The sequence below is a fragment of the Arachis ipaensis genome, chromosome B03 (genome assembly GCF_000816755.2).
Source record: "Arachis ipaensis cultivar K30076 chromosome B03, Araip1.1, whole genome shotgun sequence".
NCBI lineage: Eukaryota > Viridiplantae > Streptophyta > Magnoliopsida > Fabales > Fabaceae > Arachis > Arachis ipaensis.
In genome coordinates, this window is record NC_029787.2 from 126,096,670 (window position 1) to 126,103,658 (window position 6,989).

The window sequence follows — 6,989 nt, forward strand, 5'->3', positions numbered from 1 at the left end:
TTTTTCTGCTATGAACAAACCACAAATACAATAACTGAAGTAAGATTTGACGAGATGCAAACAGAAAGGAATGACCATGATGGCATATTATGGGAAATTGAAAGTATATGAATTAGCACAGTGCGAGCAAATTCCCAAATGCGTGTGGTGGATGTAAGTGCGAGATTGGATCTCAACTTGAGAAGCAAAAGGAATAAGAGATGGTCCACCAATTTCTAATGGGCCTAGATGATGCGAGTTACGGAACAGTGCAGTCAAATATCCTGGCAACAGATCCTTTACCATTGCTGAATCGTGTGTATGCAATGCTAGTCCAAGAGGAGAGAGTGAAGACGATGGCTAAGGCATCAGAAAGAGAGTTGATTGTGGGACTCGCAGGGAACAGGATAAAAGGACGAGGAGATCTTAGTCAAAAATCAACAATATGCTCTAACTATGGCAAAAGTGGGCATGATGTTAAAGGATGCTTTCAGATTGTAGGATATCCAGAATGGTGGGGCGATCGACCAAGGAATGAAGGAAGAGACGGTGGCAAAGGCTACAAACAACAAGGCACACGTGCTCAAAGAATTTCAGCACGTGTACATGTAGCACACACTGATGGAAATGGTAGCCATGCTATCACCACAGAAGACACGAGACATGAGATATCTGAATTGACCAATGAGCAATGGAAAGTATTGGTAGATATGATTAACAAGCAAAAACCAAATGACTCTGAGAAAATAACTGGTAAGAGAATTTTTTATTTATGGATCATTGATAGTGGAGTTTTCAACCACATGACGAGAACCCTGAAAAATTCATGTAAAAAGAAAACTATATGTATGTGTCCAGTAGATTTACCGGATAGAGAGCAGGTGATAGCATGCAAGTAAGGAACAGTGATACTTGAAGGAGGACTTGAATTGAAAAATGTTCTCTATGTATCTCAATTAAACTGCAACTTGCTTTTAATTTCTCAATTAACAGATGAAGAACACTGTCTAATACAATTAACTGATAAGTTTTGTGTCATACAGGACCGCACTTCGAAAACGCTAATTGGAGCGGGTGAGCGGAAAGATGGGCTCTATTGGTATCATGGGGCACACAAGATTCAAGCTTGTCATGCCAGAACAGAGAATCAACTAGTACTTCGGCATAAGAGACTAGGGCATCCATCATTTAAAATTGTGTAAATACTCCGTAATGTAAGTGAGAGATCTACAAGTAATAAAATTTGTGAAAAATTCAAACAAACAAGAGATAAGTTTTCTTTAAGTGACTATCAAGCTTCCAATATTTTTTATTTAATCCATTGTGACTTGTGAAGACCCTATAGAACTCCCTCCTCGTGTGGTGCTTCATATTTTTCAACTATTGTAGATGATTGTTCACAAGCAGTTTGGATAAATTTGTTGAAAGAAAAAGCTGAGGTATCAATCACATTGAAAATTTTTTTCACTTTGGTTGAACGCCAATATAACAAGTATGTTAAAATGGTGCGATCTGATAATGGAACGAAATTCATGTGTTTAAAACAATACTTCTTACAACAAGACATTGTTCACCAATCATCATGTGTTAATACACTGCAACAAAATGGACGAGTGGAGTGCAAACACCAACATATTCTCAATGTTGCTAGATTATTACGCTTTCAAGGCAATCTTCCTATTCAGTTTTGGGGAGAATGTGTCTTAACTGCTGGTTATTTAATTAATCGTACACCATCCTCAATACTGAAGGGCAAGACTCCGTATGAGGTTTTGCATGGAACAATTCTAAGTTATGAGCACTTGCGGGTTTTTGGCTCTTTGTGTTATGCTCAAAATCAGAATAGGCAAAAGACAAATTTGCCAGCCACAACTGAAAATGTGGGTATCCTTTTGGACAAAATGGATGAAAACTATTTGACTTGGAAAAAGAAGTTTTCTTTGTCTCTCGTGACGTCCATTTTGTTGAAGATGTGTTCTCTTTTAAAGTGGATTAGGCTTTGGAACCAAGGAATCAGGATATTGGACCTCCTATGACAGAAACAATTGTTGAAGAAGACACACACAATGAGCCAAGTTCAGCACCCACACTTGAGTCCAATACTCCACACTTAAATGACTGTACTGGAGATTCCCTTATTGAAGTACCTATTGACAAACAAGGAGGACATGAGCTTAATGAAGAGATTGAAGAGTACATTGTTGACGATGCATCAGAACCAAGTGCAGCAGAAATAATACCGACTTCTGATTTACCACTAGTCACGATGGACGTTCCACTTGGTCGGGGTTACCGCATGAAGACACCCTCAGTCAAGTTGCGTGATTTTGTCTCTGCTGCCACGATACCAATAAGCTCTACCGACCAACCTCTCTCTCCATCAAAATCCTCAGGTGTGTTCTATCCTATACAAAATTTTGTGAATTATAATTCTTTTTTCAAACAACACCGCAGTTTTCTTGCCTCTATCCAGACAAAACAGGAACCTCTATTTTTCTCTCAAGTAGTTAGAGATGAGCGTTGGCACGAAGCAATGTCCCCAAAAATTCGTGTGCTTCAAATTAATGACACTTGGAAGCTCACAACTCTTCCCCAGGAAAGAAAGCACATGGGTATACGTGAGTTTATAAAATTAAATACAATTTTGATGGGACAATAGAGAGGTTCAAAGCAAGACTGGTAATTTTAGGAAATAATCAAGTGAAAGGCTTGGATTACAATGAAACGTTTTTTCCAATGGTAAAGATGGTAACAATTCGCACAACACTCGTAGTGACAGCAGCCCAAAATTGGAAACTCCACCAGATGGATGTCCACAATGCATTTTTTCATGGAGAACTTGATGAGGACGTTTACATGAAGCTTCCCCCTGGTTGTCAAAGTGCCTCAACAAGGACTTGTTTGTAAACTTCATAAATCTCTCTACGGACTGCGGTAGGCTCCATATTGCTGGTTTGCAAAATTTTTTATTTGCCCTCCTTCGATATGGTTTTAAGCAATCCCCAATGGGCCATTCCTTGTTTAGCTTTCGTCACAATAGCGTGTAACTGGTAGTTTTAGTGAATGTTGATGACCTTGTAATTGCAGGAAATAATGGTGCTGCAATTCAACGTTTCAAATAGTATTTAGTATTTACACATATTTTTACATGAAATATTTAGGCCGACTGAAGTACTTCTTGGGAGTTGAGATTGCCAGATCTCCGACTGGAATCTTTCTGTACCAAAAAAAATATGCTTTGGACATAATCACCGAAACAGGACTTCTAGGTGCTAAGCCTATAGCAACACCGTGCGAAGAGAATCATCGATTGGGGTTAGCTATAGGTTCTCTTTCATTCAATCCTGATATATATCATCGGCTTGTTGGAAGACTAATTTATTTGTGTTTTACTCGGCTTGATCTAGTGTACAATATTCACATGTTATCCTAGTTCATGCAAAATCCACGCATCGAATACTGGCAAGCCGCTTTACGTGTTGTACGCTATTTAAAGGGACACCCTGGCCAAAGAATTCTTCTCCCACAAGAGAATGATTTGCAGCTCTATGGATGGTGTGACTCTATTGGGCTAGTTGTCCACTCACTCGCAAGTCAATGACAGTTCATCCAACTAGGTAACTCACCAATATCTTGAAAAACTCAGAAACAACAGACAGTGTCTGCCTCTTCTATTGAGGCTGAATATCGTTCAATGGCTCAGATAACAAAAGAATTGAAGTGGATTAAAGATATACTCTCCTTTCTATACGTGCCTCACCAAGTTCCCATTCGTCTCATTGCTAAAAATCTAGTTTTTCATGAACGCATAAAGCACATTGAAGTAGACTGTCATCTTGTTTGGGATGAGATCATACACCAACGCCTCCTTCCATCTTATGTTCCCACTTGACCGACCTTTTTATGTCTTTTGATGCCAAAAAATTTGAAATAATATTGGTCAAGTTGGGCATTGAAGACTTGCATGCTCCACCTTAAGGAATGAAAATATTATATCAACAATATTTCTATAATTAAGTATAGATACAATACTCAAGGAGTACTCCTGTGTATATTTATTACAAAAAAAAAAAATTTGATATAATTTTATATTAAAAGATATATATATTTATGTTCATGACTAATGAAAAAGTAAGTTGAAACAACTTATTTTTTACAAATAACTATGCATAAATATAATAATAGGAGGAGAACTAAACAGATGATGATGAAGAACTCCGTCCTTAACTAGTTTCACATAAAATGTTAAGTAATAAATAAGTCATCACTGAATTTTAATTTTAGTTAAATGGTAAAACCAGTTAAAAAAAAGTTTATTGAGGACAAAAAGATTTCAGCTAATATGAGTAATTACATGGTAATGTTATTATTAATAAATATTTTAAATTTTTTATTTTAATAAATAAATATATTAAAAACTTAGTATCTACTATCTAGCCTATGTTAAATAATAATAATGGCTTTTTTATATAAATAAACATTGGAAGCACTTTAATTCCTGGAATACGCATGCTTTGAAATTTTTTCTTAAATACGCATGCTCATATCAAGACCGTCGGCCACGAAATGGAGATGCCTACCATCTCACAACCGACGCCCGCGAAATGGAGGGGACAGGTGCAGGGTCTGCGAATTCGTGGCTGCCACCAAGGAGATGAGGCACTTCCTGGACAGCGCACACGAAATGGAGCATCTCTAGCTCACCGGCCACGAAATGGGCCATTTAGTTGGCGGCGACCACGAATTGGGATCTTCGTTTCTGGCGGGCACGAGTTGGGTGGTCAAAGCGGCAGCAGCAGGAAGCTCACATGCATTGGCGTGTTGGGTGGCAGGGGTGTATTGGAAATGGAGACAAGAGTGTTATAAAAGGGGGGTGGGGAGAGCCTTCATGCACGGTGAAATTGGAATAGGGGTAGAAAAATAAAGTTGTGAGAGTGGTAAATGAAAGCTGATAGGGGGTGAGTTTGTGGTGGTGAGTTTTAAAAAAAAATTAACTTAATATGAGTGGGGGAGGGGTGAACGTGGAGGAGAACTTGAACCGGTTGGACGAACTTCATATAGCGGCACATTTATTCCATAAGGTTAGTTTACGTCATTAATCGAATTGCTGTTGTTAGGGATTGTTATAACTAATTTCTTCGATATTTAAAAATTTTATATAGTATTCGTAACTGTTGTCTTTCTTGGCTTCTTATGTTGTAGCCCACACGTGTTCTTACTCCTCATGGCACGCTGGTTGATGTTTTCATGTTAGAGGCTGAGGATCCAACCATGGAAATTAGGCGGGAGAGGCTTGAGCCATATCTGAGACGCACCGGATTTTATCATGCCTCGCTGATCAAGTGCTTTGAGTACGACAATCCACTTATTAGTGCCTTTGTCGAACGATGGTGACCGGAGACTCATACTTTTCATCTCCCTTTGATGAGTGTACCATAACCCTGGAAGATGTAGCCATGCAGTTAGGTCTACCTGTTGATGGTCAGCCTGTTAGCGGTACGTTAAGGTCATGGAGTAAGTTTCACCAAAGAGATATTTGAGAATGGTGTCATAAACTTCCAGGTGAGGTTCCCGCCGGCCACGTAGGGACAACGAAGTACAACATCAAGTTGAAGTGGCTCAGAACTCGTCTTCAACAGATGACGCTTGACTTAGATGATAATGGCCTCATGCAGTATGCACGATGTTACATACTTTACCTGTTGGGAGGCGTGCTTCTTCCAGATAAGGCCAACAACATAGTCCATGTTCGATATCTGCCTTTATTGGCTGAGTATGATGCCATAGGTACCTACAGTTGGGGTAGTGCCGTCCTCTGTTGGTTATATCGTGCTATGTGCCTAGCAATGGATTACAGTGTTGAGGGTATGACCGGGTGTCACACGTTGCTCATGTCGTGGATATACTACAGATTACCGTTCTGGGCCCCGAATGTCACGACACCGTACAGTTTTCCTTTAGCCACGAGGTATTTTATCGATCTCCACACTTTGTGACTTTTATCAATTATCCTTTCATGTCGGAAATAGATTTTTTTTATTAAGTTTGTCATTGTCAAACAGGTGGGCAGGGAAAAAAGGACAAAATGACTATGCTGAGCAGTGCCTACTTAGGCACCGTTTGCGGTTGGATAATCTGCAAGTCGACGAGGTTGGTGCCCGTAGTTATTAATATGTATTCAATAACACCTTATATGGCTGTTGTGACGGGGTTCCTTTTCTTTGCAGTTTGTTTGGCAACCGTACTTGGAGCCCTGGTTTCTGTCTAGAGTTCCTGCCGAATTCCTCGGCCACCCGCATGGAGATTTCTATACCGCCGTTGTGCCTCTAATATTTTTCAGGTGGATTGAGATCCTAAATGTTGACCGGGTGTTGCGACAGTTTGAGGGAAAGCAAGGACCTCCAAACCCTCCGCTTAATATAGATACCTTCCATTGACAATCGGCTCGTAATGATGACAGATGGTGGCCGGTTCAACTATCCGAGTGGTTTGAGGTATGGGCCAACCGGTGCACGGATGCATACCAGCTGCGGATTGATCATGCAGATACATTGCGTCCCAGCCAGGATTACTATAAGTGGTACTCTCAGAGAACAAGGAGGTTTCTGTCCACCCCTGATGCATTGCATGACCCGAGAGGTGACGTTGTCCCCGCAAACGCGCCGGCGGAGTATGGAAGAGGCCCCGTGGTTAATTTGCCTCCGGTTCCCCGAGACCATCGGCGTCGCCGTCCCCGCAGAGCCAGAGTTGAAGGTCATGCAGAACATGGGGAGGATGAGCAAGATTTGCCTGAACAAGACCGACCCAGTTTTGAGCCAGACATGGGACACCATATTCCATTGCATGCTCCTCCAGCCGCAGGGGACTACTACTACCCGCAACCTGTTGTATCAGCGGACCCCCCCAGCCATCTTCCATTCAGCAAGTTATGCCATATCATAGTAGCTTCGAGGTTGGGGGTTCATCCCAGGGAGGCACGCAGGACTTGATTGATTCTATGGACAGAGTTG